At 37.0% G+C, this 21,781-nt stretch overlaps 1 non-coding gene across 1 annotated transcript; it reads left to right on the plus strand.

The window, feature by feature from the left end:
• Positions 1-550: 550 nt before the first annotated feature.
• LOC136867535 (small nucleolar RNA U3) lies at positions 551-760 on the plus strand. Its single transcript, XR_010859726.2, has one exon. It is a non-coding gene; the product is annotated as a small nucleolar RNA U3 (small nucleolar RNA).
• Positions 761-21,781: the final 21,021 nt, after the last annotated feature.

A 21,781-nucleotide genomic window follows, 5' to 3' on the forward strand; every position in this document is an offset into this window, starting at 1 on the left:
ATCCGGCCGTAAAAAAGGGCCAACTCCACATGTGCGACCCCACAGGTATGGGAAAAGCGGTAGAAAAAGAAGAAAGAGAGTTATAAGGAATGATAAGAAAATGCAAAAACAAAATTCTTTCCCCCAGCAGCGCTGGGGTAATGGGGTTCAGTGCATGCCATTGGTATTTCTTAAAATTGTTTTTAAATGTAGGCTCGCCCGGTGACGCCACGAATTGTACATACAGGCTTGTATACGTAGAGAGGGACCTTGTCCCAGCACGTGCTGCAGTGGTTTATCTCGTCAGGCATGTGGTAATGGCGAGTGACGTCACTGGCGAGCTAGCAGACGAAGGATTCAAGCATATTTACGGTTACAATTACTTTCACTTGACAAAGGAGGTAATGATTTTATAATCATTTGACGTAAAATATTTGATTGTGTTGATAAATTGACACAATATGATAAACTAACGAAATACAGCGGCGAAAATGAACTGTGTATTCGTAAGCACTCCTGAAATGCTAGCAGTTCCAAGTTGGTTGGTTAGTACTTTGCCGGTCAGAAAACTAAGACTATACTTCACAGGATCATTTCTGTAGTATGTCTTCACTCTCTACTTTATCTAAAGTGGAGTGGTTACAGCCATGAGGATGATGTAAAGCTCCTCTTCCTGAGCGTGAGGCTGACTTGAACTTGGCTCGTCCGAGTTCTTGTCATCGATGATCGTTCGCCTTCATTCTTCGGAATGAGGGATGGGAAGTGGTGCTGTCTGAGTGGTTGCACTTGTGTTTAAAAATATATATTAAACTAGCATTTATCCGAGAAATTCTTTGTAAACCATCTTTTGGGGCTAAGACGTTCATTCGACGTAGAACTGTACATGTGAGAGTCTTCTCTCAAGTCGAAAAAAGTAAATACATGTTTATTTTTAAAAGAGATTCCAAATACGAATTTTCTCGTCTGTAACATTTCACTTTTTAAGATATAATTATCCTCATGAAAAACAGTTCTAATATTTTTCACGCCCTGTTAAGTGCCTTCTCCGAAAACAAAAACGTACAGGCTCCTGTATTACTTTTTGTTGCTATTTGCTTTACATCGTACCGACACAGATATGCCTTATGACGACAATGGGACAGGAAAGGCCTAGGTATGGGAAGGAAACGGTCGTGGCCTTAATTAAGGTACAGACCCAGCATTTGCCTGGTGTGAAAATGGGAAACCACGGAAAACCATCTTCAGGTCTGCCGACAGTGGGGTTCGAACCCACTATCTCCCGGATGCGAGCTCACAGCTGCACGCTCCTAAACGCACGGCCAACTCGCCCGGTCTTGTATTTTTAAAGGACCTTCCAAATACCAAGAGTAGAGGATCTAGAAGAAAGCTGGACCAGAGTTTCGATAGAAGAATTCTGGACCAGCGGCAGCCACTGCGCATGCCCCCCCGTGCGCTTCACTCCCTGAAGGGGCCTCTCACTTGGCAAGGCACGTGCGGGGGGGCGCGTCTCGCTGTCAAGGCTACACACACAAGTGTGGAATGTCGCTCCTTGCGGTGGCTTACTAATGCTATGCTTAGGGTGGGGTGGGCGTGATAGGTGACATCACTTGTTTTGGTGCGTAATTGAGTATCTTTTTTACTGAAAGGTATTGTAAGAGCAAAAACAAGTTCACTATTAACCTCACTCTTCTAGTAGAGATTAAAAAAAAAAAAGATCCTCTATTGAGTGTAATAAAACTGCTTAGCTCAATTATAAAAAAAAAAAAGAAAATATTCTACCCTACTTGCCTATGTGATTACCTCTTGAATTGTTTATGTTGGTGACAGGAAAGACATATTGACAAAAATCATCATGTTAGATATGGTACTAAATTTATATTTTTTTTTGCAGAGTTCTTTTTACTTGTTAGGGTGCATGTAGGAAATGTTAACTACACTTACCCAGAGGTCTTTATGTAAGAGGTAAATATTTCTTGAAAGGCAAGGTTCTGTGAGTAGATTTGCTTCTAAAAGTTATTTGCTGGAGTTCCTCTCACTGCTCAAGGTGAGACAGCTACATGTTAAATAATTGCAGCAACTGGATTTGCTTGACAAGGTTACTTGCTGCCCAAAAGGTGAACAGGATATGAGATTTTTTTTTGGTCTGTTGAAGGTTAGCGAGTAACAACTCTAACCAACTGGTTGGTGATGAGTGAAGGGCAACACAAAAGTGCTTAGTTTAATTAAATAATAAAAATATTTTTCATGACTACTTACCTTTAATTATTTTTCAACAGGATGCACATCTAGCTGTAATTCTTGACGATAGATACACGCATTGTTTACTAACCTTACATCAATAAATGTCATCTATGAAATATCATTGTACTAGGTAAAAAACAAATTTAAAAAAAAAACTCGGATAAAGTCTGAAATCAGAGGATGATTAAGACATTCCGTTGTTACGAACGCGATAGTATGAATTTTTACATACGGAATAAAACAAAAACATCTCGCCATTTTTGTTGGATACGTCGGCAACTGTGTATACTCATCGAGGTCAAACAGCTCATACATGAGAGTGTCATGTCTGTGATTTCTTATTATCTTTGTCCAAGATGGCTAACACAAAAAAAAATGCATTATGATCTCTGAACTAATAAATTAGTTAGGCAAACACATGATGTGCTATCTCATCAAAAATTATATCGAATATATATGTTTAGCACGGAAGATGAAATAATAAATCGTCTAATGAATCGGTTAGGGGCGCGTGAATTCACCGCAAAGAACAACAGCAAAAGAACTTCAGTGAACAAAGACATCAAACACGACAGTGTTTTAACAAAACAAAAGAACGTGCTGCCACGTAGCTGAAATATTGGTTGACAAACTGTAAAGCATGGTTTCTTTTTAAATAAAATATTTCGAATTATTTCTTAATCAACCTCTGAATTGAGACAGTGTGTGAGTGAAAGCTATAATTTGTCACACCTACACAGGTTGGTGATTTGAGGATAGAACAAATAAAATCTGGTAAAGGATTCAAGGTTATAGCATTTGGATGGTGTAAAAACAAAAACAAAACAAAAATATGTGTATGCATATATAGGTTAGGATGAATTATTCAAGCAACTCGAATAATAAGTGGAACATCACACTGTTTTATTTACCTGTTAGTTCAAAATACATGATTAAATTCTTTCTTACATGCTTCACAGTCTTTAATCATTGGATTCGCCCCGTCAAAACCATCAACTTCATCCTGTCCTCTGTAGCAAAAATGTCTGACACATGGGCTGCAGACTGCTATTTCCAGTTTTGCTTTTACATAGTAGGGTAGTTTCTCCCATGCTTCATCTAAATCTTTAGCGGCATATGTTGAGAGAAACCCAGATGGTAAATAGCGAATTAGATGTTGTGGCATTCGAAGTAAACTGCCATGTGTATAGTATGATGTAATAGCCTCACTTACTAATGAGAAATATATTGTACGTAAAGGATCAGGTTTAATACTTGGTGTACAAAGTTCACATTTGCACTGGATGTTACGGTTTCTCTTCTCACCAAACTCATTCTTTACTTGTCGCTCCATGACTGATGACACGCACACACTGTTGCCAACAAAGACAATACCTTAATATTTATTCACACACTTTTTTAAATAGTGTGCTACAGTTTACGTTACGTCACACTGACATGGTGTATACTCCAGTTAGCTTTAAAGTACACTTCTCTTAGCAGTTACCTAGTGTTAAAATAGCGAACTAGAGAGAATAATTTTATGATTGCTAACGAGGAGGATCGAACTTGTACTCATCTAGATGTGAGCGAATTCACTTGCTTTATATAAAAATTTTAATGCTAGGTGTAAGATAATCTCACATTATATTACCAGACGCAACTTTATTGTGTGTAAAATTATTATTTTGTAGACATATGTTTGAACATTCCTTTGTAGTGTATATCTATCCCGGATGTTTTCTGCAAGCAGCTTTCGCATAAACCGGTTAACGCCTTACTTCTTTCGCGGTCATTGCTGGTCATGGTCGTGCTTTGACCACGGTTTCATCAAGGCTACAAAAAAAGAGGATGCGTGATCTCAAGTGCGGTTCGCTACGCAGCTTACTAGCAGATGTTGTACCCTGGCAGGTTTTTTGAAACTAGTTGTTTTTTTCAAATTACATATCACCGTTAGAACAGGTATATATACAGCGATCGCTTGCTGTAGGTACGTTACAGTTTCAAACTGCCTTCGACATGCCGTCCGTCCAAGAAACTCTCTTTGAAAAGCTTCTAGCGTTGAGGGAAATAGTTAGACTAATGGAAATGAGTGAGATAAATAATATAGTAGAAGTTCAAGGCTCATTTGAAAGAGCGATTGTTAACAGAATTCGGCATATGACTAACGAAGAGTTTCGGCTTCTCGTTAGGCTGCATACACGTATTTTGTTACGGCGCGAAAGCCCGAACTTCAATATATTATTTATCCACAAATTTAGTTTTTTTTCGTGCAACGCGATGTTAGCAGAACTAAGAGAGCTAATGGATGATCACGGAAGTGATGGCGATATTTTTGGTGAGTTTTAACTTTTTTCTAAATTTCAAGACTTCGTCTATTGTCGGATTGCGAAAGATTTTAATCTTACATTAACTTTTTCTTTCTATATAGGAGAAGATTAAGAAGTGAGCCTAGAGGAGGAGGAGAATTTAATTTATTTGAACTGTTATAGGTGAGTGCAAAAATATATTTTATTTATCTTGCTTTCTTTTCTGCTCTTAGGAAGATAAACTAATTAAATATAATTTTTTTACGTCGCACTAACACAGATACGTAAAGGAGTAGGAAAAAGGATGGAATTTAATATTTAAAAAATTACAAGAGGTTAATCTTTAGTTAAATTTTGTTTATTATAATTTATTAAGATACATGATTTACACAAAATGTTTCGAATTAATTATGCAGAGTTGAGGTAGAAATATCTTCTTGCTTGAGGTAATGTCCAACGTTGTCATCAACAAAACAAATAGCACAGTTTCTTGAGCAAGGGAAGTCTGCAACAATAGAGAGAGGACACTATAAGATGGTAAATCTATCACACATTAGAGTAAAAAATTAAAAATATATTATACTAGCGTACTTACTATTGAATATTTTTTTTAGAATACATATTCCTTCGGAATCCATGAATTATGCGTGGCGTCGAATCCTAGCCACGATACGAAAACTTTGTCGTTCTTTCTTTTTAAAATTTTATCAATGAGGTATATTTTAGGATGTTTTGTCTTCTGCAGTTCTTGTTCATAGAACGCACCAAATATTGGTTTATTTTGATAGTCGTGAAGCAAGTAAGTTCTCGGTGATGTTTCTTTTACTTTTCTTACAGTAAATAATTCATTACTCCAATTAGGAGTATAGCCCTTTGTAAAATATCGCTTAATTTTACTTATTCGTACTGTGTCACCTACTTTAAATTTTGGTGGATAAGGTGACTTCTTTTTCTTCATTTCCCGTAATTTGTACACAGTAGCAAGTTGTTGTAGATTGTTTGTGACGTCTATAGGTTTCATACCAATCGTACGATGTTTTCGATTATTATATTCATCTAATAGTTTTGGTAGCATGCGAAGCCAGTGGTATGATCCGCACGCCGAGAATTTCCTCCACATCCACTGCTTCAGTGTTCGATTGAAGCGTTCAACTACGCTTGCCTTCAAGCTGCTCCCTGTCGAATAGTGCTTAATTTTTCTTATTGTAATCCACTGTTGAAAAATCTTATTATAAAATTCTTTTCCCCTGTCAGTTTGCAGATGTTTTGGATAGCGTTTACATTTTGAATAGATGCGTTCCATATTCTCCACTACTTCGTTTCCTGTTTTTGTTTTAAGTGGAACTGCCCAGGCATACTTTGAATAAACATCAATAACAGTTAACATGTATTTATATCCACTATTAACTTTCGAAAACAGAGACATATCAACAAGATCCGCTTGATGTAAATCATCTCTCCCCCGGCTAATAACGCTCCGTCTTTCAAAATTCTTTCGCACTGGAGCGTGGAGTTCTTTCGCTATTTCTTCTCTGATATTGTTCATAAAGTATAGGTAAAAGAATTCGTTCTGTGTCGTCTATTCGTTTCTTGAATCGCAGTCGATCTATAGCCAGTTGTTGCCAGTTGCTTCTTCTGTCTTCACATCCAATTTCATAGATTACTGAAATATCCTTTGAGAATCTAACCGCTTTAAATATATTTGCGAACGGAAGTTCGTCCCACCGCGCAGTGTTCATTTATTCGATGTACCTCGACTTTCGAAGTTCTTCTTCGATTGACAAGATTTCGTTTTCGTGTGACGAATGACCAGCACTTCTAGATGCTATTAACTTTTTCAGTCTCTCCACTAGACTGTTTGGATCATTCCAGTGAACTAATTCGATCTTCTTTCTTTGTTCATTTTTCCACTTGGCTACTTTTGATCCTCTTCCTGTACGTTTGTATTTGTGTACACTTACAAATTTTGGTGTGCTCCTTCCTTTTTTCACTTTTGCATCTTCTACTAATGGCTTGATAATTTTTTGAAATTTGAGCGATTTCGTGCCTCTCATTGGCTTGCCTGCGTCATACTGTTTCCTGTGCACGTTAGTGTAATTTAATATATGACTGTAAGCTGACAGATCCTTATCATCATACAACTGTGCGTCCGGATCTTTCTGAAATATTAATTCAAGGAGACCTTCAGTTAAAGGATAGTTAAAATTGTCAATTATAAGATTGTTATCGCGAAACAGTACTTTTTTACTCCCTAAATAGTGTTCTCCATGAACTACTCGAACCCCGAATATTCTATCAACTTTGTGTCTCAATTGTGGGTTAAGATAATTTTGCAGGAGAGTTGTAACCTTTCTGTCCAGAGTTTCTTCTTCTTCTGATTCTTCTTCTTCCTCATCACTTATATAACTATTTAATTTTCGATTTTTCTTTGCAATTAATCCATTCGAGTTAACTGTAAGCTGCTGTAGTTTATTTAATGGTGCAGTTATTGGTTTAAATGTTTCTTCTAACTTTAGTTGGTTTAAAGCCATATCTGCTTTAAGAGAGTTATATTTTTTTTTTACATCTTTTCTTAATTTTGCTAGTTTGTCCTTTACACGACTTTTTTCCACTATGTTCGCCTGCATTTTTTAAACTGAAGCGTAACGTCTATTGTTTTACTCATATATAGTATATTCAAAGAGTATATGGAGCGGAAGATCGTTAGTATTCCATTGTTCTGGGTCTTTTAGGCGGAATTGTATTTCATCACCTTCCTTTACAGCAATTGGTGTACCTACTTCTAATTCGATTGGATTGTTCACGTGATTAATCATCGCATATACCAGAGAACCACGTGTACTTGTTAACGGTGTAAGTGTACCTGTGTAGGGAAGCTTATACATAAGACGAGAGTTTTGTAGCATATATATTGGTGACTGATTTGACGGTAGACTGTTAATTTGAAAAAGAGCTTTTCTTGGTTTTTTGTGCAGTTCCTTTTTCATCACTTCAAACTCTTCTTTTGCAGTAGCAAACGTTTCTAAATACTGTTTGTTAACAACATCTTGCTCGTGGATAGGTGAATCAACATTTGTAATTCGTTTGTTCTTCATATTTAATTCTCCGTTAGATTCTACTGGTAGAGAATTTTTCTGAAGTTTAGATACGACAAGTTTTAACTCGTCAACTTCTCTCCGCGCAGCTGCATACTGTTCTACAAAGACTTTATTTGCAACATCTTTCTCATTTAACGGATTATGTACGTTAGTAATTCGCTTATTTTCCATACTCAAAGTACCACCCCCATCAACGTTTAGTTTCTGTTGATTGCTTATTTCATTCTTCAGTTTTTCGAGTTCTTCACGCGCTGCTGAATGTTTTTCTAGGTATGCTTTATTAATCGCATCCGTCGAATGAATAGGTTTACCGATGTTTGTTACTCGTTTATTTTGCATATCTATCGATCCATCGTCATTCACTTGTAGTAGTCTACCTTTTGTATGCTTTTCTAAAAATAAAAGCGAAATTGCATCTTGTTCCTCTTCAGGATCTGCCACACCCGATATTCTCTTGTTGTTCATGTTGAGGTTATTGTCAGTTACAGGAAGGTGATCATCCACAATATCACGTAAAAGAGAATCAACATATTCTATGCGTGCAGAAACGTCGTTAACTCGTTTCTCTAAATTTCTCTGCACATGGTTAGTGTGCGTACGCATTGTGTCAAGCGAAACTGCTTCGTTTCCATTCATCGCAGGAGCTATTCCTTTCAGCCTTTTGTTCTTAAAATCAACTGCATCCTCTTCTAGTTCACATATGTCATGTATTTCATTTTTAAGATCTAAAATGTCACGTTGTATTTCTTCTTTATTAATACTGTCCTTAACGGTTTTTAACACATAATTTTTATTACAAGCATCCTCCATGTTTATAGGATTGCCGACGTTCTTTAAACGTTTACCATGAATACTTAAGTTTCCGTCAGATGTTGATGTTACGTAATTTGTATTAACCATCATTTTTTCATCTACATATGATTTAGTAGCAATATCATGACGTGATGATGGTCGCGTTACATACACGTTACTGGTTCTGTTGTTTGATGCCATCGTGATGTTCTTTCTCTACTCAACAATTCGAAAATGAGTTCGTTAATGTATACACTCTCGTATTTATATCACATAAAATATATCGAATCCATTTCGATATCGACCTTTGCTTATTTCGCTATCCTTATCGATAACGAGAAAGCTGAATTTCGACTGTGACCAACAACGATAACATAAATCAGTGAACTGGTTGTAACTCATATCGGTGTTCACGTGATCGTCGTAGACATGCCGAAGATTTCTTGCATCTTGTTTAAACAGAATAATGAAATTAGCGTTGTCTCTAATAAGTTGTTTGGGAATGCAGGAATAGGTCTGACATAAGTAAAAAACATCCACGATATGGTGTCGACCTCTACTAAAGTAGTCTTTCATGTGCTGCTGTTTGTCGCTTGCTACATCGTCAAAAATAAACACGGAATTTCTTTGAGCTTTTTCTGGCGGTATTACTTGCTCACGATCAGAGTAAAACTCGCATTTTATTTCTTTAATAGATTTTAAAAGCTTCTCTAGCTCAATATATTTCTTCTGCGACAATGATTTTGAGTAAACATACACATTCTCAAAACGTAACCCGTTCGGTTGCAATAACAAATTAATCATTACATTAGTCTTCCCTGCATTCGATGGTCCGCATATGAGACAGCGTATTGTGTCCGGCAACAGTTTACTATGTTTATTTTTCTTTCCTACTGAACGTTTTGTGTCGTTCAGATTTGCAACAGGTAAAGATATCGATTGTTTTATTGTCTTCACCATCACTTTCTTTTGATGTTGATAATTTTCAACGATCGAGTGCACAGTGGATTTCTTTTTTCTCAAAGTTATTGTTGATTACTAAATAACCACGAACTTTTTTTACCTTCTTTTTACTTATCTAGTTCCAAAATGGTTCGTGCATCACACTACACGTAGTATTAAGAAGTGCTGGAAGAGCTGTCCTGTTATAGTGATCTAATACTATGTTGCCAACTTCACAACCTCTCATATACCGACAAGAAGGCGACCATTTTCTATGTTCTGTTAACGGGTCATCATCTTTATCCCACGAAAATAATTCGATTCCGCAAAAAATACATTTAACTGCGTCTAGGTATCCCGTGAAGTAAAATCCAGCTTTAGCTAAACTTAAGGGGTCTATCCACGGTACACGCCATCTAGCGAAAGTCCTTATCCGATCTACCTCAGATTTTAAATTTAACGGACGAGGAATGTACGCCATGTCGCTGTAAAATGAGGAGAGCAGAAAAATATCTCTCTTATATATATCTTTCTACCTTTCAGAAAAAAAAGAAAAAAAAATAAACTTACATACATTTTTAGTATTCAACAGTTGCACATCGTGTAAAAATGTAATTCGTATATAACATCACACTTGATAGCAGGAGCTCTTATTTGAGTATGCTGCGTCGAAGACGCAACGTTGTAGCAGCTCCATGTAAACGAGTAGGGAAAGGAGGAATAATAGGCAAAGTTCTTAATAAAGCTATAGATAATTTACCAGTCGAATTGCACATACCAGGTTATGAATTCTGTGGACCTGGGACAAAGTTAGAAAAACGACTTAAGCGTGGTGATCAAGGAATAAATCCGTTAGATAAGGCATGTAAAGAACACGATATCGCTCACGCTACATACAAAGACCAGAACAGAAGGAAAGAAGCAGATGAAATCTTAGCCTCTAAGGCTTGGTCTCGTGTAAACTCTCAGGACGCATCATTAGGAGAAAGAGCAGCTGCACTAGCAGTTACGGGAATTATGAAAGCGAAAACTAAAGTAGGTGGTGGTAGACGAAGAAGAAAATCAAAACATCGAAGAGAACGAGTAAAACCAAAAAAAAGACAACATGCTGTAAAAAAAAAAGAAAGGTGGTTTTCTTCCACTCCTTCCGATATTTGCAGCCTTGTCGGGCTTGGGCGGTCTAGCAAGTGGAGCTGCGGGCATAGCATCGGCTGTAAACAAGGCGAAAGCCGCACAGGAAGAATTAAAAGAAATGAAGCGCCACAATCGAATGCTAGAAGCGATGCGTGGGAAAGGGCTTTCTACTCGAAACAAAGGAAAGGGCATTTACTTAAATCCTCCAGCATACAAAAGATAATGGAAGGTCTGCCGAATAGAGCATTAACTAACATAGATCTGTATCGTTACGCATATCGTTTAAAAATTCCCTACTTCAGAGGTGTGTTTATGCGAGATACGTTACCGAAAATTTCTCGTAAAAATGAGAGTTGTATTTTGAATTTAGATCCGATAAGTAAATCTGGTTCGCACTGGGTTGCGTTCAGTAAACGAGGTGCGTATGTCTACTACTTCGATAGTTTTGGTAATTTACGTCCCCCAAAAGAGGTATTAGAATATTTAAGAAACTGTTACATTCGATATAATTTTCATTCTTATCAAACTTTTAATTCATCAATTTGTGGTCATCTGTGTTTACTATTTTTATACTGTATAAATAAAGCAAGACCTTAGTATTTGTGTTCAGTGTGCACGATGCCGTATGAAAGACGGATTACACTCGAGGGTAGAGGCTCGAAGATTGATGTAGTATTAGAAACTCCGATTTATTTGAATAGAGCCTCTTTCTATGAAATAGGTCTTGCCGCACTATTTACATCTAATAGTATTCGTAATGTCACTAGTAAAAATAATAAGTTTGCTATATATTTGAATGGTAAAAAAATTCTTTTGAGTGTAGCAGAAGGCATTTATGAATTCGAAGATCTTGTTGCAAAAATAGAAAGTTTGCTAACTATTAAAAATGTGAAACTATTTCTGCGGGAGTACACTCCAAAACTTAGTTTTTTTATCTCGACTATTAACAACAAACCTACTATGCATTCCCCGTTTGACATTGATTTCAATGTACCGAACAGTGTTGGCACTAGCTTAGGTTATCTGTTAAATGTATATGAGAAATATGCTAACCATGAATCACAGCTGAATGAAATAGGTAACGTAATCGTTAATAGCACAAATAACCAGATTGGTATTAAAATGAAGGGAGACAAAACAACTGTACTCACATTACCGGAAGGTAGTTACACTTTTTCGGAAATAGGAGCTCTAGTTCAAGAAGCAATAATTAACAACTTTCCTATTCTCGAAGAGGAGAATGACCCTCTAGATGGAGATAGTAAACTTATTACTATTACTTACGAAAAGACCTATCTTCGCTGTAAAATGTCCTCCAACCTAGACGTAGACTTTGATGTTTCCGATTCAATTGCTGATTTGTTAGGATTTTCACGCCGAAAATATGATGCTAATAAATTACATATTTCAGGAGAGATTATTAAAATTAATAACGTGAACTCGATTCGTGTATGTTGTAATCTCGTGTTAGGTTCCGGTTCCTACCTCAACGGTAAACAAACACATTCGTTATACAATTTTAAACCGCTTGTTCCAGCAGGCTATCCTATCGTAGTTCAACCGTCAACTATAAGCTTCTTACCGGTAAACACTAGTGTTATTCAACATATATCTGTCGTACTCGAAGATCAGTTCGAAAACCCAATCGACTTACAAAATGAGGATGTAACAGTAGAGTTAATTATTCGTCCAGTAAAAATACAGTAATCATATATAACATAAAGCGTACACTTATGTACTATCATTCGAGTAAGGAACAGTTGATCATCAACATCATGGTAGTAATTTACAACAACCAGTCAAAAAACCGAGGATTAAAAGAGGCAGCAGCTAGAGTAGTAAAATATAGAGTAAAGCTAAAAAAACAATCTCATCGTGTACGCGACAAGAAAAAATTAACCTCAAACAATAAAGACTTTTTACAATCGCTAGGCTACCGACTACTATAAGTTCTATTTCTCCTACAGAAACTACTTTACTCTCTTTTCGTGTGCGTAATCAAGGTAACATTACTCTCTTTTTGTGTGAAATCACTTTACAATGCTACCGACTGCCCCCCCTAGGATAAAGCATATAAATTCTAATTCTCTACGAAAAACTACTTTAGTCTCTTTTTGTGTACAATCACGCTAACATCAAGGAGAAATATGTTCAACGTAACGGACAAAGTTATATTTGACAACAGAGTTGCTAGGCGGGAAGTAAGGAGCTATCATCCATATGCTGGCACGAAATATGAAAACAACGATGAAATTCGAGTTCCTGTACACAACCAAGAACATATATTTTTACCCTCTGAAGCTGATGTTCACATCGAAGGTGAAATAGTTAGATCAAGCGCAGATAATACACCTTCAGCTACAGCCGTTCCCGATCAAAACTTTGCAGCAAATCTCTTCGATGAAATGCGTATTGAATTGAATGGGAAAGAGATTGAAAGAACACGACGTGTAGGCACGACTAGTGCTATAAAAACTTTCGCCTCTTATTCTAAAAATGAAATGTTAGCGCTGCAAAATGCTGGCTATTTTCCATCAATTTCTACACCACCAAACGAAGCTAATATTATCCACGCGACTACAAAGCTGTTCCATGCAATTATCCCACTGAGTCTTCTTTGCGGATTATTTGAAGACTACAGGAAACCATTCATAAACTGTAAACTTGAATTTATCTTTATTCGTTCTAGAGATGACAAATGTGCACTGTTTTCAGCCAACGCGGAAGATACAGCTAAAGTCAAAGTACGAAAAATGTATATAAAGCTACCAACTCTAATACTGTCCGACGAGGAAGAAGTTAAACGCATAAAGTTAATCCAAAAAAATCCTTCTATTCCTGTAGCATTTCGATCGTGGAGTTATCACGAGTTACCTACTATTCCAAATTCAACGAAAATTAATTGGACTGTTATGACTACGTCACAAATAGAAAAACCGAGAGTTTTTATGCTTGCTTTCCAAACCGATCGTAAGAAAATTAATGTTTCTTCTTCTCTGTTCGATCACTGTAATATTCGATCCGTTGGTGTATTCTTAAATTCAAACTTTTATCCCTATGAAAAGGCTGTAGCTAATTTTAACAATGGCGACTACAGTGAATTGTATGATATGTTCATCAAGTTTCGTAATGCGTACTATCAGCTTGATGATAATCGTTCCGAACCGAACATATCACGAAGTGAATTTCACTCGCATTGTCCTATTGTTGTTGTTAATTGCATGGAACAGGTTGAATCGATAAAATCTTCCTCTGTAGATGTTCGCGTTGAAATTGAAACAAACGAACCTATTCCAGCCAACACTACTCTGCATTGCATTATTATTCACGATCGCATAATAAATTATAAACCACTAACGAATGAAGTATTTTTCTTCCAATAATCTTGCGCGAGTTTTTCTTCCTTTTTTTTTCTAATAGTGTATATAAACGAGAGAGTGAAGATTCTCTGCTTCAGTTCTTCGATATCAAGCACACCATGAGTGCAAAACCCAGAGGAGTGATAGTTGACATTCAGAGGTTACCTACTGGAGGTTACGAGATAGCCTGTTGTAATATAGATTCGTCTACAAATGTGTTATCTACTGCTCTATTAGGTATGAGTGTACCTAATTTAGATTTCACGCTTACGTCGTTTTTCAATCTTCTCAGTGAACAACAATACCAATATCTGGTTGTGTGCAACTGTGTTAATGAGTTACGTCTATTAGCACTGCAAGAGTATCCTCGTACATGCATAATTGACTTGAACACTATAGAAGGTGTACCTGATTTAAGAACAATGCGTAATGAGTGTTTCCCTGTTGAGTGCCCGCGCCATTTACCACATGTTGCAAGACATTCAGGCAGCTGTGCTATGTTCAACGTTCACGCAGTTCATAGTTGGCTAAAATCGTCAGATGGTGTGATGAGAATAGTGTGTTCAGTGATAAACAAATTTAAGAAAGAAGGTGTGAGCAGATTCAATAAATTTGAGTGGACTTTCTTCCCTGAAAACATATTATCTATTTACGAACAACATCAGTTAAGTGCGCTCTGGCAGTATCTACCAGATCATCTGAAGGCGAACTTACACCAGGCTTGTCAGGATTCAGGAGCTAACAACAACGACATCGTGCGAGCTTGATATCGGCTACTAATACATCAATTATTAAGGTGAAAAAAAAAGATATAATACCATCCTTTTTCCTTGCTTGTTTTTTCGGTTTTATTCTGCTTCTAACTAATTTATTTATTTTTTCTCCTCTGCAGGTGTCTCCTCATAGTGGGATCAACAACAACAACAACAACGTCTGAGCTTGATATTAGATACTATTTCATCAATTATTAAGGTAAAGAAAAAAAAATAGTTTTTTTTTCTTTCTTGCTTGCTTTTTCTGTTTTATGCTGCTATCAACTAATTGTTCTTTCTTTTTTTCCCCTCTGCAGGACTCTCCTCTGGTAGCGGTCGAAGATTCAGTCTCTGCAGATCTCTCCTCGTGGTTGCAGTTACAAATTCAATCAGAAGTTTATATTTTGAAAAACCTCTGTAGTTTCCTATTCAATAAACTTGATTGTAAAAAAGAAATATGTTCTCTTTTTTTCATTCTCCTACTCCTACTTTAGTTAAGAGTACAAGGAATAAAAGGAGAGGCTGCGCAGGATAGTTTGAAAGAAAATCAACTTTTTGATCATCTAGTGTAGAGTTTTTTATTTTTTTCGAGAAAGAAAAAAGATTAAATAAAGGTTTACAATGCACTTTAATATATAAATGATAGAAAATTAACTTACAGTTCAATACTAGTTAGTACAATAGTATACAATGTACTTAAACAGCGAGTGTAATTGTATAAGATTCCTTTTTTTTTTTTTTTTTCATAATTAAATAATTATAGTATGCAATGTACTTTAAAAGTATAAATACAGTACAATACATTGAATAAAAGAAACAGCGAGTGAAATGTTTATCTAGTTTGAAATTCTATAAGATTACTTTTTTTTCTTTAATTAATTACGGAATGAAACAAAAGTTTCTCTAAAATAAAAATGATTAAAGTAATCATAGGAGCTTCTCCTCTTATTACTTAATATTCACCTTCAGAGAAAATTACATTATTTTACATACAGTGGGGGGTAAACTGATGACAAAGTAGAGGAGGTGTTCACAAAAAAAGCAAACCTACTTTGCAAGATAGCTATACATTAGTTATACTTCTTTTCTCTGCAAGACTGTAATGTCCAAATGGTAATGTATTAATTTTGTTATCTGTGATGTACCTTTTGTCATCATTAGCTGTGAGTGCTAGTTTGTATTGACGAACCGTGAACACAGAATGAGAATTGGAAGTAATGCACACTTGTAGTTTGGTCACTTGTTCACCTTCATACAGACAACGTCTATACTGATCAATTGTAAGGTGATCGACAACATTTTTTTTGACACCCTTAGCTTTACATGTAGGTTTCTCTTTTTCACACAACTTAATAGCATACATCTTTGGTCTCAAACCTACAAATTCTTCAACAATACTTCCACCGTTTTCATCCTTCATCAAACCTATTTCACCTGAATTTTTTCTTTCAATTTGGAAAGGATTATTTTCATCATAATTTCCTGTATCAAACAAAACTGAATTTTCCTTCATAAACTCATAGATATCAAATGAAAAATTGTATATTAAACTGTCGGTGTCAGTGTAGAGTAGTTGTGAGTTTGATTCTGTGTTTCTCAAAATAACGTTGTAGTGAAAATCGTTCATTTTCATTTTTGACAAATCTAAAATTGTAGCACCGAGGTAAACCGGTTGATTGTGATGAATTTGAAGTTTCTTCATTTCGATAACCATACACTGTTCGTCTACTATAATACGACGTTTGAAGTTTGCTCTTGAGATCAACGTACCAGCACCATAACGTCCCTTCCACTGTGTGACCCATCTGACGTCGCGCAGCTTCCTTACGTTCATTAATGAACGCCCAAAAATTGCGTTATTCATTAATTTATAGAAACTTTTCTCGAACTCATTTTTTGCTAACTTTCGTTTCTCTGTGTTCAAATCAATGTAGCATTTTAACCATGCGCTCTGATTAAACTGAATCGCTCTGTAAATGTGAGCTACTTTCATACCTAACTCTACACACTGTTTTAATAGCCTATAATGAAGAACATACCGTTCCTTGTTGTAAAGAGTGCTCATTAGTTTCGTAGATTTTTCAGGACACAATGGATAATCGGCATGTTTATCATGAAGTTCTAGCGGGTAGATTAAATCAACTTCTACCATAAACCCAACATCTGCTTCATCTCCTACATTCATAATGTCTAAATTCTCAACGTTTTCGACCCATTGAAAGCCGCCCGTTGGAAGAAACTGTTGCATAGCGAATCCATACAAATTGTTCACGTCAAAGTACATTATGTATGATTCCGGTTTGGACTCATCGTATGTTAACATGTACTTGTTATTTGCTACTGCATGCCGCGTAACGCATTGCACATTACCACCGCGTATGGAGCGTTCGAAAAACTGCAGCATGTCGATATCCTGAAGTAATTCTAGCTGGACAGCTGTTATTTTCTTCATAGCACTCCATGCCATAGACGGTACCGTGTAGAAATGAGCGGCATCAATACCATATGTCTCTTTTCCACTCAATCTAAAGTTTTCAAATACATCGGCCAAGAGTAAAGTATCGATTTTCAAGTAAAGATCAGAATATTCACCCAACGATTTACAGTTAAACTTATTCCAAATAAGCTGAGCAAACGCGTAGTTTTCTTCCGAAACAGTTTCACCCTTTAAAGAGCTAAAGAATGAACTCCTTGACGGTAAACTAGTGTCGTCTAACACCTCCATACTAGTAACATATTCGTATGGAAATATCCCTTTCCGAGAAGCGAGTTTAAACTGTAAATCATCGGTGAAATACCGTCTCGTTACAAGCTTTGACTCGTCACTAAGTAATAGCGACATTTTGTCCAGCGAAAAAGGAATAAAGTTGTAAGTGTCTATAAATCTTAGTTCAACACACTGTCTTTGGTTATAACGTATAAAGTTTGAAAATCCTTTGTATCGTTCCATGTTCACTGCTAATAGTTTAATGTTCGTTCTGAGATTTGTCACAACATCCCCTCCCTTCCTATGCAGTTCTCTAATTATGAAATGACCATCATAGGCTGTCAAATTATGGAATGCTACCGGCAAGATAGAAATTTTACGATACTGTAAGTTACACAATTGATGTGCTGATCCCCTGTAAACACCCGTTAAATGACAATGATCGCGAACTTTAATTTCATTATCTGCAATTTCCTTCTCACATATGTGACATAATGTAGACGAAAGAAATTCATTTTCTTGCTCAACAGTTAATGCTAACATTGGTTTCGTATCAAAATAATAGGGCGCAAGCGTGTCCACCAAGTTATACATCTCATCTACGAACCATTTTACACAATCACTACCTCGATAGAGTTTGAAAGAGCACAAATCTCTGTCAAAACTACAGTGTAAATAATATGCTACGCTGTATGGCACATGTTCGTGAATTGGAGTTGAATGTGAGGTGACATCACTTGGAAAACAAGTAGACACAGGTTTCAGTATGCATTCTGTGTCAGCATACACAATAAAAGGCACTGGCTCTTTAACCTTATACTCGGTAAAGTACACTAGCCGTTCGCTATCCGAAGGCATTATACTTTTGCCCACCGGAAATTGTATACAGTTATTAGTATGCAAAGCTAATTTTTCCTTATTAGAAAAGTAAGACAAACACCGTCTGCAAATATAAATTCTATTATGGTTCTTCGTAAGAGATGAGCGCACAAGACGTGGAAGATTCTTAATCAAACAAAAGTGATACTTCTCACTGTCGCCAATCTGAAGCATTAGAAGATCTACGATCTTTTCACACGTTTTATGTGAAATGTACAAAGGTACAAGAGTAAACTCTTTTTTGTCATCATTCCGTCCTATGCACACCCAGTTGTTCTCGTCATACTGCGCTCCGAATACATTCACGGAGATTTCGTTTTGATCTTCAAATTTTCTCATGTATCTCATTTCCATCGGGATTGGTATGTCTTTTAAATTTAAAATTGCATTATAATGTGGATAAGAAGAAATGCGATCTACATGATGTTTAGCTGGAACTAAGCCAGCAACTACACTCCACGCAAAGCAAGCATCTCGTGTGTTCCGCAGATTAATAACTGCTTTCTTGTTTCGAATTGCTGTAGGCAACGTTAGACTAGTTGGCGACTTGCCCACGTGAAAACCTACATTTTTATTAATGTTTATCCGCAATTCGCGAATTCGTAGCAGAGACCATCCCGAATCACGAGCCTCGAACTCTGATAATTTTTTCAGAATCGGTCTCGTTACATGTTCGTTGTACCATTCTCTTAAATTAGTACCGTCAGTAATTTCAGCGTTCCTTGTATGAAAATAATTGTTATCGATTTTCTCGTGACGGACATGTTGTGTGCAGAGAACGGTATTTACTTTTAATGCTTGTGTCTTGAGTGCTTCCTTCACGTATTTATTAAACCACACGTAAGATTTATCTAGGAACTCTTCGGGGAGTAAGAAATCATTGTTAACGTTTACCACCGCTAGTGTGTACACTCTGCGCCGAAAAGCTTCCTCGATTTGTTTACACTGGAAAGCAGACAAATCTTCTATCTGAAAAGTTAGTCCATTAACAGCGCGAGCGTGAAAATAAATTTCTAACATCTGATTACGCATTTCCTCTAGCTCGTTAAGATTTTCAATCAGCTTGAACTGAGCTTCTTCTCGCTCGTCGCTAGGTTCGAACCGATATGAAATTAGTATTGATCCATTTACCTCCCTCATAAACGCGCGAATGCGTTCAAACGCTCTATCGAAATGAGTTTGCATTCTACCCGCATCTTCATCTGTCTGTAAATTAATGTCTAGTTTCCTACGTTTGCTGCTCGACTCCATGACTACAAAAAAAAATTACGATTTGGTGCTAAATTTTTCAGCAATCTCAAGACAAGTCCAGCAGTTGCTGTAGCAACGACTTATCAAGAATGTACAATCCGTCATTACACAGTATAACCATCGAGCTAGGTCACTACCTTCTGCATCGCGTGAACAGTGTACAGCTTCGCTAGGAAACTCCTCCTGAAGCTTCCCTAGCAATGTATTACGGTAATAGGAAATGTTATTTGAATTTTGTGACGAAAAGGAAAATTCAATTTTATAAATTTCTTCGAATGTATTATAGCCAAGAAATAAAAGAAAATGTTCATTACTTGAAAGTTCACTCAAAAGAAATCGCACTACAGCAGCTGTCACTTCCTGCTGGCTTTCGTAAGCTTTACTCAGGTTCGTCACATATACTGTATAACTGAAAAGAGAACCCCCTCTGTTCCATAGTTCAATACAATTAGCACTCACTTCTTGTTCTTGTTGTGCGCTCAGTTGTCCCGCTTCATCTTCGACGGGCTGTGAAGTAGCGACCACATCCTCCTCTCGATGTACTTGAAGACGACGACTCTGTATGCTTGGATATGCTTGATGTTCAGTTCCTGGTTTAATCTCAACTTTCTTCCACTTCATCATATTACCACCTCGGACCTGAAAAGACAACACCACATACTATTTTCAATTAACAAAACAATTATGCGAATACGGCGAAAAAAAAAAATTTACATTAAGAACGAAAATACTCTCTGCATACTTACTTAGTTAAAATAGACGTCGTAACTGATGACATTCTACTGTAGGAAGCACACTTGATGGTAGCCCCTCTCCATGCCTCTGTACATCATTTTCAAGTTGTTTTTTAAAGAATTTATTTCTTCTATTTCTTCTGCTGTAAGTTTTGAGAATTGCGCCGGCAGGAAAACACTCACAGTCTCCTCATCTTCCCCTTCTATATCAACGATTATTTTCCTCCCAAATCTTGTTTCTACCGCTCTCAGCGCTTTAACCTTAAATGGATGGTTAAGTTGCAACTCACTTAACTTTCTATTATGATATTGTGGTGCCTTGGCAATGTTGTTTAATTTCATTAACATATCCATTCTGTTGAAACTGTTATATCTTTTTAAAATTAACAAACTAAATAAACTTACACTTACTGAAGAGGAAAGAAAAGTAGTAGTAGTAGTAGAGAACTCTTCCAACTAGATGATAGTTTTCATGTTGCGCTCTGCTCCTTAAATACTCCCTGCCACCACCTTCACTCCTCACCAGTAGGCTGGACTTGTCACTAGTTCACCTTCACTCAAAATTACAACCTACAAAAAACATCCTGTTCATGACAGAGATAACCTTCAACAAGTTAGAAAGCGGATCTTGCCTAGTATCAGCTGCACTGTAGCACTCCTTAGTGTTTCCCCCTCACCCCTCTAGTAAGAGAGGAGTGAGGGATCATTTTTTTTTACATAAACTAACATCCTGTTCAGCTTTCACCAGCAAGTGACCTATTAAAGCAAATCCAGTTGCCACATAGTTACTGTACCTTGGACACAAGAGTAACCTTTCAAGAAAATTAATTACCTCTTACATAAAGACCTCTGAGTGTGTTGTCCTCATTCTACATGTGGTTGACCCCCTTAGGCAGTGAAAGCTACTCCAGCAAAATCCAGTCACAGCACCTTGCCTCCCCACACCTTTCAAGAATTAATTACCTCTTACATTAAGACCTTGCAGTATGTGTAGTTAACATTCCACACACGCCTTGCCAAGTGAGAGGCCCCTTCAGGGAGTGAAGCGCACGGGGGGGCATGCGCAGTGGCTGCCGCTGGTCCAGAATTCTTCTATCGAAACTCTGGTCCAGCTTTCTTCTAGATCCTCTACTACCAAGTTTCTTGTCTCTATCATGTACCGAGCTCGATAGCTGCAGTGGCTTAAGTGCGGCCAGTATCCAGTATTCGGGAGATAGTAGGTTCGAACCCCACTGTCGGCAACCCTGAAAATGGTTTTCCGTGGTTTCCCATTTTCACACCAGGCAAATGCTGGGGCTGTACCTTAATTAAGGCCACGGCCGCTTCCTTCCAACTCCTAGCCCTTCCCTGTCCCATCGTCGCCATAAGACCTATCTGTGTCGGTGCGACGTAAAGCAACTGGCTATGTTTGTCTCTATCATGTGAAGTTGTAGATGTACCGGTACACATTTTAAAAATTCACCCTCTTTTCAGCCTCGGAACTGGATTTTCCTAAAACCAAAGAAATACGTGTTTCATTATTTTTAAAAGAGATTTCAAATGCCAGTTTTCATGTTCATACGTCTGTAACACCTTCAGTTTTTGAGATAAATGTATAGTCTACTCATAAGAATAATTCAACTTTT

Source organism: Anabrus simplex, chromosome 3 (genome assembly GCF_040414725.1).
Source record: "Anabrus simplex isolate iqAnaSimp1 chromosome 3, ASM4041472v1, whole genome shotgun sequence".
Classification (NCBI taxonomy): Eukaryota; Metazoa; Arthropoda; class Insecta; order Orthoptera; family Tettigoniidae; genus Anabrus; species Anabrus simplex.